Consider the following 14,551-nt stretch of genomic DNA (forward strand, 5'->3'; position numbering starts at 1 on the left):
TGGAAAAACACAATGATGGGTCTTAACAATTTTAATCAGAATTTTTATGATGTGAACGACCTATAATATTTCCACTTTCATGAAAGATTTCTTTTACAGGTCACAATCCCTGTTTGTTTGTTTTTTTTTAAGTTTATTTATTTTGAGATAGAGAGCAAGCAGGGGAGGGGCAGAGATAGAGAGAAAGAGGGAGAAAGAGAATCCCAAGCAGGCTCCACACTGTCATTGTAGAGCCCAGTGTGGGACTTGAATTCACAAACCGTAAGATTGTGACCTGAACCAAAATCTAGAGACAGTTGCTTAACCCACTGAGCCACCCAGGCACCTCACAATCCCTGCTTATATTCACTGTACCTATAATCCTATGATTTATTTATTTACTTAGAGCCTTGCAAAGTAATTAGGCTTTCAAGAATAACCTATTCCACTTTGTTGAGGATCAGTGTCATACCTTACATCCAAACCTTTTAGTCAATATTTTCATAAATGATAATGTTTAGCTACCTCAAGAGAGGAACAACATAAAGTGGAAACGTCCTTGAGCTGGGCAGGAGACTTCACACTTGTCAGTAGTTAACACACAGCACTCTGGGCGTTTGTAATCACTGGGTCAGTATCTGTCTTGCCACTTGAGAGGTTCTCAACCTTGAATGCTCATTGGAATGATTTCATATCTTTAACAAAACAATACTGATGCCTGGGTGGTACTCTACAAATTCTTATTTAGTTAATCCTAGAGTGGGGTCTGGAGATAAAGATTTTTAAAATCCAGTAACCTAGAATACTCTAACATGACCCAGGAAAACCATGCACTTGACTGCAAGGTTAGTGACAGGAGGACCTTCTCTTCCATGAATAACTCAATGTCTGGTACAGAGTAGAGTCTAAATATTGAACGATGGATGGATGGATGGATGGATGAATGAATAGATGGATGGATGGGTGGGTGGGTGGTTTGGGGCAACTTAACTTATCTTTGTGAATCTTGGGTATATAGATCTTTTAGTATGTATATCAAATAGGTTGACCTAAAAATCTCTTCCTTTCACTCAGGTGAATTATCTGAGAGACTATAGTAAGGTGCCTATCTAGTCATTATCTTCTAATTTAAAAGGATCTTAAAGGTTGCAACTGGGATTCTCAATGTATCCAATAAAGCCTGTAATAAGTTTAATAGGTTTTGCTAAATTAAATTATGTATTTTATCAACTCCCCTGTAAGAACTTTTATTTTTTATTCTTTTAAATGAACCATGGATTAACATGGTATATCCTAAAATACCTGTTTTTTCCTTGGAAAACAACATGAAGTTTATATTTTTCATCTGTAAAAATTATTCTTTTAGTTTCTGATAAATCCAGAAATCTGTGGAAGATGCCTTCAGCTGTCCAGAATACTCAGTGATTTGTTTTAAGAAACATTCATTTTAACTAATCCTTCGCCATTGTCACCATTGAGCAGTTGGCAGTCTTAAGAGTCACAGAAACATTCAAACTTTATATTTAATGAGCCCTGTTTGGAAATTCATGTGTATGGTCCACATTAGTGATTATATTATAACAATGAAAGTCAAAAGAGTTTGCTTTGCTGAAAGAGTATTGGACAAAGCTCAGTTTTAAGTTCATTGCAACGTGGGGTTTCATTCAAGTCTTGTTTCCTTTTGAAAGTCATCCTTCAAAATGCCTCAATTTTGTGATGGAATTTCGGAGGAATTAAACATGATCAGGTTCAGTTGTAATTATTACTCGATCTAACCCTCATAGTTTGAAACCAGGCTGCTGGGGCTACCCTATAGTTGAATGTGTCCTATTACTAGGTTGATGTGTACTAGTTTATGATATGGGCTAGACATTTCCAATCTTTCTAGGTTCATGATGCATCCTCCACATAGTGTCTTAGTAATAGGCCAAATGAGATCTTTAACAATTCCATTTACCAAATAGTTAGGCTCAAATAACTTTCTAAGTATTTATGTCCCAACAACTTGATAGCTAGTTGAAAAAATAACACACATAAATTAAATTAAAAGAAAAAATATTTAATTTCATTCTTAAATAACCACACTTACTAAGCAGATGTTTGTACTTGTTAGACACTACAGTTTCTCTAAAATCTTAGAATCAGATTGAATGCTGTAACCCTTATCTCCTGCTCCAAATTGATTCTCAACTGATACTTGCTTTTTTATCATACCAATCATTAAAAACCCAGCTTCACAAAGATAGGACATCATCAAAAGGAATGAAACAAAGTTTAATGTTGAGATTGTGAACTACCACCAGCTAATAGTTTGTACAGTATTTTATATTTGTCTATTAATACTTTATTTCCCTTGAAATTTTAAAATAATTATGGCACTTTTATAAGTTTACTGTAATGCCCTGGGTTGCTTCCATGGAAAGTGGCAAGTTTGGGAACAGTGGAGCTAAACTGTTTTTATTTTCTTTTTTTAGAAAACTAGTTTCTCAGTTAGCCATACTTTATTCTGGAGCTAACTATGCCAAATGTTGGGCAATGCGATCTAAGGCAATATGGATTGCAAACTTAATTTGCTAAATCCTTGAGTTTTTATTAGCTGAAATCATTAAAATAGTATCTTCCTTTTTGAGAACAGATATTGGTGCCACTTCCTCATTTATAGATTTTTTAATTAAATGGCTCTTTTTCCTACCCTGAGAATAAAGCTCAAACAAATTTCAAGCCAACAAATTTCATTGAATGCAAAAAAGCAAAGAAGAAAGAATAAAAATAATCTCTAATCCTACCATTTGGGAATAAATAGCATCAATATTTGTATGTATTTATATCCAGACACTTTTTTTTCTTAATTATAGATGAATAGACAGGTACATTTTTATTAACATTTTATAAAAATAGTTTTATACCATTTTATAGTCTATTGTACTTTATTCACTTAGTCATATAAACCATATATGTTAGATATGTTTCCAAGTATGTGTATGTGAATGTGTGTAGACATATATATGTATATGTAGGGATATATATGTAATGTGTATATGTATGTTTATATCCAATATACATAATATACATATTAATATACATATATATCCAATATGCATATATATATTCATCCTAATCTATATATTTATACACATAGATATATTTAGACATAGATGTGTGCATGCGTACATATATATACACATTAAAAACTTTCATGGCTACATGGTGTTCCACTTTTTGGTTGTATGTTGTACTACATTTTATTTAACCAATTTCAGTTGGTGGATATTTGGGTTATTTTGAGTTTTTCCTATTGCATACACTGTGTAATAAAAAGTGATAATCAGGCAGTTGTCTATTTTCTTGGGAAGCATTCCTAAAGTCAAATTACCTTAAAGGATACATATATTAGAAAACTCTTTATATATTGCTAATTTTCTCTCAGAAAAGTTGTATAAATTTGGTTAGAAGGTGGCCCCAATAATATTTATTAATAATTCACTTTCTCCTCACTTGTTTGAATTATTACTTTTACTATATAATGAATTGTTAATGGCCATTGAGTTCAGTCTCTAAATTTTGTATTCTTTTCCATGAATCTCTTTGTCTGTAGTGGCTTCATTGCATAGTTATTTAATTATATTTCTTTATGCCTGATTTCAGTATACAATAATGTAGTTCCAAATACTCCTCCAACATATTTCATTGATATGTTCTAGACTACTCTTATCTATTGCTGTGTATTTGATTTGTATAGATACCTTCCTTATCACCTTCACCCCTCATTAAAATGCCTTTAGGATTTTAGTTGCAATTGAATACCATTTATGGGTTAATTTTGGAAGAGATATCTGTACAATATTGTTGTTTTATAGAGTTATAGTTTCTGTCTACTTATTTCCTTTGATATTCCTTATGCATTTAAAATTTTATTTATCCTATGTATTTCTTAAGCTTAATGGAATTTTTTATATTTTTGTTTTTATTATAAATATAATTTTCCAAATATATTTTCTTAAGAATATGTATTTGGTTATAATTTATATGGACAAAATTGTTTGAAAAAATTCACACAAGTTATCTTGCTAAACTTATGTTTCATTATTTGTGTCTTTTGTTTACTCTTATAATGCATGCAAAAGAATAAAACTAATACTAATACAACTGATTTCTTATCTTAATTTGGAATATATCTGGTGTTTTATCATTAAAAAATTTTTCCAGGTAGTTTCATATAAATACTTTTTCAATTTAATTAAAGTTTCTTCTATATTGTTATTAATGTTTTTATATGTTATTATTTTTATGAAAAAATATTATGAAAGAGCCTTTTCACGTGTTTTAGGAATATCAATACAGATCATATTTTCTCCTTTGCCTTTTTAATATGAAGAGTTACTAATGTAACAGATATGTAAAGAGGAACTGTCTTTACATTACTAGGATTAATCCTTTTATTTAATGTGTTATTCTTTTAATATAATCCTGGAATGTACTCATTAATTTTCAATTAAGACTTTTTGCATATATAATCCTAGTGAGAGTAGTCTTTTCTTCCCTTTGTGTTTTCTCATGGTCAGATTTTAGGGTTTTTATATTACCTTTTTAAAGCGAATTAGGAAAGTCTATATCACCTTATGTTAGTGCAAGAATCAGCATATTATGATGCGCAGTCTACCACCTGCCCAGCACCTGTTTTTATAAATAAAGCTGTATTGAAACACAGTCATGCCCACTGGAGTACATGCTGTCTGTGTCTGCTTTCATCCTATGGCTGCAGAGTTGAGTAATTGCAAGAGACTTGATGATTCTCAAAGCCACTATATTTTTCTTGTCTGACCTTTTACAGAAAAAGTATTCTCCCTCTGCTCTAAGATAAAGTTGCCTAGGACTTCTCCATCCTTCGAAAGTTTTACAGAACTCATCTGAAAAATTAACTGGGCCTTTACCAGTTATCCTCTTAGGAGAGGATAGATTTTTGAATAATCTTTCTTTTTTTGTAATGCTTATGTCATTAGTGTTTTAACTGAAACTTCCTGATATTTTATGATTTAAATTGTTCATGACCAACATAATTTTCCAGGTTTTGATATTAATTAGTAAATATTGAATGTTTTCTTATATAGTTTCAAATTTTCTATTTTTATATTTTGCTTCTTCCTTTTTGAATAAGTGTTTAAATAGCCTGTTTTTATTCTTTTTTTAATGTTTTTTTTATTTATTTTTGAGAGAGAGACAGAGTGAGTGGGAGAGGGGCAGAGAGAGAGAGGGAGACACAAAATCTGAAGCAGTCTCCAGGCTCTGAGCTGTCAGCACAGAGCCTAACGCAGGGCTCAAACTCAAGCCATGAGATCATGACCTGAGCTGAAGTCAGATGTTCAACCGACTGAGCCACCCAGGCACCCCAGACTGTTTTTTATTCTTTGTCAGTATTATGAAGTTGTCTATTTTGTAGTTCTCTTAAGGAACCAATTATTGGTATTTATCAAGACTACCTTTGTCTATTGTATCTGATTTAATTTATTTGTATAATTATTACCTTTGTTAATTCCTTCTTCCATACATTTTTTGTAATTTATTTTTTTATGAATTTACATCCAAGTTAGTTAGCATTATAGTGCAACAATGATTTCAGGAGTAGATTCCTTAATGCCACTTACCCATTTAGCCCATCCCCCCTCCCACAACCCCTCCAGTAACAAACTCTGTTCTCCTTATGTTCATCTGTTTTGTATCTTAAAGTCCTCATATGAGTGAAGTCGTATGATAGTTGTCTTTCTCTGACTAATTTCCCTTAGCAAAATACTCTCTAGTTCCATCCATGTAGTTGCAAATGGCAAGATTTCATTCTTTTTGATTGCCAAATAATACTCCATTGTATATATATGTACCATATCTTCTTTATCCATTCATCCATCGATGGACATTTGGGCTTTTTCCATACTTGGGCTATTGTGGATAGTGCTGCTATAAACATGGGGGTGCATGTGTCCCTTTGAAACAGCATACCTATATACCTTGGATAAATACCTAGTAGTTCAGTTGCTGGGTTGTAGGGTAGTTCTATTTTTAATTTTTTTGAGGAACCTCCATACTGTTTTCCAGAGTAACTGCCCAAGTTTGCATATATTGTAAAATATTTAATTGTCATTTTTAAATTTATTAATTATAACAAATGCTTAATTGAGGTATTAAAATTTTTCTCATTTAAATATAAATGCATTCAGAGACACCTGGATAGCTCAATTGGTTAAGCAGCCAACTCTTGATTTTTGGCAAAGGTCATGAGCTCAGTGTTGTGGGATTCAGCCCCACATGGGCTCTGTACCAGGCATGGAACCTGCTTAGGATTCTCTCTCTCCCTCTCCCTCTGCCTCCCTGCTTCACCTCTCACTCACTCATGTGCACACACTCTCTATAAATAAATAAATAAGTAAAATACATTTGAGGTTATATGTTTTTTCTTTGAGTACCATTTTGACCAAATACCATTTTAATTTTGGTTGATTTTTTTTTAAAGAATACTAATTTTTATTTTGATATAATCATCCAGATGAGAATTAATTAATAATTTTAAAGTATTACCAATAATTTGTTATTTTTTACTATTAATATTAATGGTAAATTTTATTTAATAGAATGACTGATTTTTGACACCTAATGTAATTATTTTCCAAATATGCTATTTATGTATGGAAAAAAGTATATGATCATTATTTATGCAATTCAGTTTCAATATATGGTACTAAATCAAGATACTGTTTTTCCCTATTTATGTTTTGAATAATTGATCTGTTTGACTTAGAACAGTATGTTAATCCCCCCAAAATTTTTAATTTTGTGTTTTTCTAAATAGCTTCTAAATAGCTTTTAATTTTTGTATATGTTCTTCTAAATAGCTTTAATTTTTTTATATGTTCCTGCCATGTGCATAAAGGTCCATGTTTAGATCTGAATTCTGGTTTATAGGTTTTAACAGTAGACTATAAAAATCTTAGTTGTGAGTTTTGTTTTCTGATATTAATATTTTTACTTTGCATTTGCCTAATAAATACTTTTCCACAAATTTCTTGTTATCCTTTTCAAGATATTTTATTTTAGGTATGATTCTAGTTAATATCAAATAGGTAAAATTTTCTTTTGATCATAAACTAAACTAATTTGTCTTTTAAAAGGATAGTTTAAACCAGTCACCTATATTGTGATAATTGATGTTTTGATCTCCTTCCTCTTGTCTTATTTTATCTTATCTGTTGTTATGACTTCTTAGGATTTTTTTTGTATCCTAACCTTTTCTGTATGGTCAAGTGTTCTCATCTTCCATGGCCTGCAACTAGTATCCTCCCACAGGAGGATAGGAGAGATTTCACATTCTAATAACCTTCTATATACCCTTAACTGTGGGAGATTTAAATATATATTTGCATATCTTTACCAATTTCAAGAATGAAACTGTATGAATGGATTCTTCTTTGGGTAAGATAAATATTTTGGCAAGTCAGTACATTCTCATCTTCAATGTTTTGTGGAAATAATCTGAAAGTATTGCTTTGTTTTTTTTACATTAAATAGCTACTTCAGGGATTATGTCTTCATATGTATTTTCAGATCAAACCCTAGATTAACACTTGAGTGTATAGGCTTCATGGATTTAACTGATATTTATTACTTTCCATGTACCATGTTGTAAGAATTTTTAAAAATTTTTTTAATGTTCATTAATTTTTGAGAGAGAGACACAGTGCAAGCAGCGGAGGGGCAGGGAGAGAGGGAGACAGAGGATCCAGACCAGGGTCCAGGCTCCTAGCTGCTAGCACAGAGCCTGACCGAGGTGGGGCTCAAACCCACAAACAGTGAGTTCACAACCTGAGTCGAAATCCAACGCTCAACCATCTGAGCCATCCAGGTGCCCCCATGTTGTAAGATTTTAGTTACCATTGTTTTCCCATCATTCTACATATTTTCCCTTTCTTGACTCTTGACCCTTTGCTTTCACTGACTGATTGGAATACCTTTTCAGATGGATGTTATTTATTATTTCATCAGAAGGACACAAAAATTGTACTTGGTCTGTATACACATATAAATACAAAATATATAGAGAGAGTAATATATATATATATAATATGTAATATGTAATATATATAATATAATATGTAATGTGTAATATATGTATATATAATATATATAATATATATATATATATATTTCCCCCCTCTCTGGGTGCCTATAGGTTTTTGTTTTTTTTTTTCCTAGATGCTTTCTTTGAATTTGGAACTTCACCATACGCAGGTAAAGGTCTTTTTGCATTGATTTTTACCAGGTTCTTCATGACCTTTTAACTTTTTCCCCAATTCAGAGATAGTGTTCCCATCTTTTAATTTTATGTTCCATGTATATTGGAGCTCTTGATATAGTTTCCATGTATATGATTGTATTTTCTCATAATTTCTATCTCTTAATCTAGCTTCCAAGTTTTTGCTTTCTGTTGATCCTTGATCTCATATCCTAATTCACTAATTATATACTTTGGAAACTACAAATCTGTCAATAACTAGTACTGTGGTCTCTTTGTAAATATATGGAACATGCTTTCACTGCTATCACTGTTTTTAGAGTTCTCCTAGTTAGTCATAGCTTGTTATTGACTGTGTTTTTCTACTTTTAGGTTTTACTATTTAGAGTGTTTATAAAGTTCTCTCCTGCTTTATAATACCTCTGTTTCATTGGGCAACATTTCTTCTTAGTGCTCATATGATCTCTTTCTTTTGAACTATTGAGACTTTTCATTTTCTCTGTTTATTTTTCTGTCTTAGCCTTTTAGAAGAGATCTAGGTTATTCTTCAGCTATGAAGTGGAATCTGTGAAGAATTAAGGTCACTGTTTCTGTCATTTTGTTATTGTTACAAATAAATGTAGACACTTAATGTTGCAAACTTTCCTTGACAAGCCAAGGGGATAGTAATTTACAGAGCTAGGGACAGGGCTACAGGCAGGGAGAACACATTAGTGGATACAGGTGAATCAGTTTTGTTCTGGAAAGTTTTCCTTTGAAATTTTGATAAATCTGAAATTTTCATCCTTGGTTGCCATAAGAACAATTGAACCAGAAATGCTTACTCCTCCCTCCTTGATGCCCGACGGAGACATTTCATTTATAATGTTTCCTGGTTCGCTTACCAGCCAATTCTTACAAACTGTAGACTGAGTGGGTTGTGAACATGTCTGATTCCCAGCCCCCACAGATAAGGACAGCTTTGTGAAACTCTGTGTGTATTTTACAGAACCAGTGGGAAGCTACCACCATTTGTTTCTGACTTGCACCATTTCTTAGCTAAGACCTTAAGGATTAAGGTCTGTAAGTAAGATCCTTAACCAGTTTTCAGAAAGAATATGGACTTTTTTCTATTATGTTGATTAAGTCATTATAATGAGAAACTCAACAGTATTTAAGATGCCCTAAATCTGAAAGTTGAATTGAAATTCTTATGTCAGTCCCAAGTGCTTTTATCACCATGCTTATAAATAGGTTACCTATACAGGCCAAGTTGTGCTCAGCTTTGTTAATTTGCCAGAACTCTCCAAAATATTACCTCAACATTCTTCTCAGTCCTACTTATTGTACTATTTCCATTACAAAATAAGCAGGGCCAGAGCCCTTCAGACCAAGAAATGGAAGAGATGTGCAATTGTGTGTGTGTGCGTGTGTATGCATGTGTGTGTTCTATCAATAGTATTTGCTGTTGGCAATTTATTTATAGACAATAGGTAAAATAAAAATTTAACTGGTAATTATCTCATTATAAACCTTCATTCCATGGCTTACTCTGACTTTCCGGAATGATATTCTGGATTTCCAATCAGATAATCCCTGTCTGTTTGACATCATGCTTAACTGTGTCCTAAGTTTTCTGTGGGAAACACTGATGAAAGATGATTGTCATATGGTTTGTAAAGTGACCATATGGAAATTCTGTGTTATGATTAGAGCAGATCTTTAAGTCCATTTTGCAATCCCTTGGAAATCATTGTCCGTCCAGCAGAAGCTTTTTGCTGCCATCAAAAATCTCCTAATAAAACCCCTTACCTAAAACAAATGGAGAACTTTGATCATCAGGAGCACCGAGACCAATTCTAGCTGTTTTGTCTGTAGGTTTCGTTTAAATGAATAGAAACGGCTCACTCACTGAGGGTCATTTTTCTGGCCATCCCATTTCCTAAAGGAGAAAAAAAAAGGTATGTTTTAACCTTGTAGAGTCTTTTGCAAACAATATTTAATTATTTTTAAACTACATTTGTGAGGTTTTTTTTATTCACACAACCTCGTCTAGGATGTGCTTTAATTAGTAACATTTCTCTCCACATATATGGTGCTTATCTGAGGTTATTTTCTGATGGAAAAACCTCTTTGATATTCCAGAATTGAACTCTTAACATTTTACATGAGAAGTCAAGCAGGAGGGGAGGACGGATATTCACCAAAGGCCTAAAGCTTAAAAAGCAGCCAGGAAGAGACCTGCCAGCAGGTTTTAGGTCCCAGCAGCACCGAATGGTGGTGCATTGCTGGGGCCAGAATTGCACATGTCTGGTCAGGATGGGCATGGGAGGTTGTGGGGATGAAGTTTCTGAGGTCGCTAAACTGGCCATGTAGCATTTGAGACACCTTTCAGTGGAAATATTTATTTGACAATGGCAATATAAACATAAAAAATAAGAGACAAGCAAAGATATGGATTCAAAGACAAGGTTAAACAACACCAGAGAAGGAGAGCACAGACAGACAACTACAGAGAGCCATCATTTTTGTTGCAGATTTTGCTTTGTACTTCCTTGAAGTCCAGAAACGGGAGACTAGTCATTTCTAGTGTCAGCATTTTTCAGAGAGAAGGGTGTTAACATACAGTATCTCAGAAGAAGGAGAGTCTTTCCTGACCATCAGTTTTAAAAAAACAATTTTCTTTCCTTTTGGGGGAGTTGGAAATATGTCATACAGGAGGCTTGTACTTCCAGCAACTTGTTTACTTACTCTCCCCCATGATGAAGACAGGTTGGTAATGTGTGATTCGTCACAGTGAGGATCTGAGGTTGGAAGAAACTTAGACATATTATTCCATTGTGGGTATATGGGCAAGTTCTACCATTTACAATAATGGGATACTAAGGTTAACTTGTTTCTGTGAACATTATGGTAGACTGGTAAAAGCTAAGGATTTGTAGTTTGGAAACCAGTCCTGGGATATTTGCCCACTAAGTGTGAGACTTAAGGGAAGCAACACAAACTATAAAATACACATGATGATGAATTATGATTGAATTTTGGAAAAGATAATGTGAAGTAGAAAGCATTATACACCTTATAATTATGATCCTTTTAGGGATAGACTATTCTTTTCAGGAAGCAGCAATTACTCTACAATTCCTGTCTTTTCTGAATATATTTATTACAAACATCATCTTTTGGTTTGGTTGTATTTTTCTCCATTGTTTTGTTAACTTCTTTCCATGGAGAAATGAGTCCTCATCACTATGAAATGAGTCTTTTCTTGGCTAGTTTTCAGTCTGCACTGTGTTTTAGATGTCACCGTTACAGAGTTGTGTTTCACAAAATAATATCGCAACAATAAAGAGTTGATTTAAGTGAGTCTAAGTAACAAAATATAGCAGTAACACATGACTGAAACGACTAGTAACGTATTTAGTAGTAAAATGAGACTGAACAAATAAGTAATATATGAGATAGAACTAAATCTCTATCCACAGTCTGTTATTAGAATGTCAAAACACCTTTTTCTAGTTACCTCTGTCGTCAGCATATTTTTTAAAAAACAGAGTTACAACTTTTAGATTTCTTATATGTGATAGAGACAGATTTTTAAATGGCCCAGGTATATATATTCTTTTCACTGAAGATTTGTCTCAGCTGAAAACTTCTTTTATATCTACTTATGTAAACTTTGTTCATTACACAACTAGATAACAGTATGTAATGAGAAATTAGTCCTTACTGTCCTTAGTTTTTTGTTTCATGATGTATTTTCCTTTAAGGACTCATTAGGTTGTTTTATTGCTATGCATAATATTTGCCCTTTAAAGAGAATGGGAAAAGGTTGCATTGTGCTCTTGAACTTATTGCTAGATTTTCTAAAAAAAATAATGGCATGAAGGAATGATTCTGTTACTAAAATATCCTTGTGATTACTTCATTTATTACTGTGCTGAGTGACCTAATAACAATTTTTTCTATTAAAACCTTCTCACTATTTTACATATTTTCTGTAATGAACATCAGAAACCCATGCCTCTTCTTCATGCTCTGAAGACAGGTTGTTTATTCTTTAGAGTATTTTTTTTCTTTAAATTGTTTTGCACCGTTTAGAAATTAGCCAAACTCTTCCCAGTTACATCCACTACTTGAGTTTAAGTAAGCCAATAGAGGGAAGCTCTTTACTAGGTCACTTTTGTTCAGAAAGTTTGTCAAGAATATGGCAAAAGAAAAAAAAGATGTCTCTTGCTTATAGATACCTTCTTTCCTCTCATAGAATTCCAAAATAAGCATTGTTCTATTTCTTTTGGTGTGATATATGTTAGAATAATACTGTTATGACTTCAGATCAATTTTAGTATATTTATAAATGCTTTATACTTCATTCAGAGAGTGTATGATGCATTTTTCAAGTATTGTGCATTTCATAAAGAGTTATGTCCTGCTGAGCTATTTCCTGTTTTAGTAAGATAACATTAGCTACTACTGAGGACTTATGTTTTTAATGTTTATTCATTTTTATTTATTTATTATTTTTTAATATGAAATTTATTGTCAAATTGGTTTCCATACAACACCCAGTGCTCATCCCAACAGGTGCCCTCCTCAATACCCATCACCCACTCTCCCCTCCACTGCTAGGAATTTACCTGAGGGATACAGGGATGCTGATGCATAGGGGCACTTGTACCCCCAATGTTTATAGCAGCACTTTCAACAACAGCCAAATTATGGAAAGAGCCTAAATGTCTATCAACTGATGAATGGATAAAGAAATTGTGGTTTATATACACAATGGAATACTACATGGCAATGAGAAAGAATGAAATATGGCCTTTTGTAGCAACATGGATGGAACTGGAGAGTATTATGCTAAGTGAAATAAGTCATAAAGAGAAAGACAGATACCATACGTTTTCAGTCTTATGTGAATCCTGAGAAATGTAACAGAAGACCATGGGGGAGGGGAAGGGGAAAAAAAAAGTTAGAAAGGGAGGGAGGCAAACCCTAAGAGACTCTTAAAAACTGAGAACAAACTGAGGGTTGGTATCCAAAATCTATAAAGAACTCACCAAACTCCACACCTGAAAAGCAAATAATCCAGTGAAGAAATGGGCAGAAAACATGAATAGACACTTCTCTAAAAAAGACATCCAGACGGCCAACAGGCACATGAAAAGATGCTCAACGTCGCTCCTCATCAGGGAAATACAAATCAAAACCACACTCAGATACCATCTCACACCAGTCAGAGTGGCTAAAATGAACAAATCAGGAGACTATAGATGCTGGAGAGGATGTGGAGAAATGGGAACCCTCTTGCACTGTTGGTGGGAATGCAAACTGGTGCAGCCACTCTGGAAAACAGTGTGGAGGTTCCTCAAAAAATTAAAAATAGATCTACCCTATGACCCAGCAATAACGTTTATTCATTTTTGAGAGACAGAGACAGCATGAGCGGGGAAGGGGCAGAGAGAGGGAGACACAGAATCTAAAACAGGCTCCAGGCTCCGAGCTGTTAGCACAGAGCCCGACGCGGGGCTTGAACTCACAAACTGCAAGATCCTGACCTGAGCTGAAGTCGGATGCTCAACCGACTGAGCCCCCAGGCGCCCCAGCTGAGGACTTATTATATGCCTCACATTGTGCTCGAGAGCTTTCCATAACTTATCTCATTTAATCCTTACATTAACATTATGAGTTAGAAATTATCACCTTACATCTATAAGGAAACTGAGACTGACGTTAATTACATTACTTCCTTCTTGTCACAGAGCAAGGGTCAGAATTCAACCTTAGGTGTAGCTGATAACACAATCCGTGCTCTTCACTAGCAGTTTGTTTTGCCTGATGGTGAATCAACAGTGTGTCCATACCATTTCCCTGTTTTACTGAGCTGCAGAGGTAAGGCCAGGTCTTCTATGAAGCAGACTACATCTAGGAGGGAGGCTGACCAAGAGTAAGGGACAAGGCTTTGGGAGGCCATCCAAGGCTAGGTAGGGCCTGTAGGTACCTGTGGCTGAACAGGCTACAGGCAGAGAGGGCAGAGCTCCGGTGCAGTGGCCCCAGTCAACAGAGTTATGCAATACCTTTCATTGCAGTGAACGGAGCTCCCTGCTTCTGACAAATAGGGAGATGGGTTCTTGCACTAGATTCTCACATGAGAACATTCTCACAATGTTCTAACCATTGCCTGGAAACAATACATATTGTTCACTACATTTTCCAGGTACTTGCAGATTTTATTATAGTAAATAAAATAGAAATTTATTTTAAGGCTTTGTTGAATTGAGTCTTTAAATATTTCTTCAGTTGGTAAATGCTAAT

General features: G+C 33.9%; 1 protein-coding gene across 12 annotated transcripts in view; it reads left to right on the top strand.

Moving 5' to 3' along the window:
* Positions 1–14,551, top strand: part of LINGO2 (leucine rich repeat and Ig domain containing 2) — a 1,171,177-nt gene that overhangs the window by 808,377 nt on the left and 348,249 nt on the right. For 2 of the 12 annotated variants that reach the window (XR_009251651.1, XR_009251650.1), the window contains exons 3-4: positions 8,778–8,837; positions 10,115–10,197. The exons of the other annotated variants lie outside the window; for them this stretch is intronic. The gene's annotated coding sequence lies outside the window, so the exon portion shown is untranslated. Of the gene's footprint in view, positions 1–8,777; positions 8,838–10,114; positions 10,198–14,551 lie in introns of those variants that run through there. 12 annotated transcript variants of the gene reach the window in all.

This window comes from Neofelis nebulosa, chromosome 12, assembly GCF_028018385.1.
Source record: "Neofelis nebulosa isolate mNeoNeb1 chromosome 12, mNeoNeb1.pri, whole genome shotgun sequence".
In the NCBI taxonomy this organism is placed as follows: domain Eukaryota; kingdom Metazoa; phylum Chordata; class Mammalia; order Carnivora; family Felidae; genus Neofelis; species Neofelis nebulosa.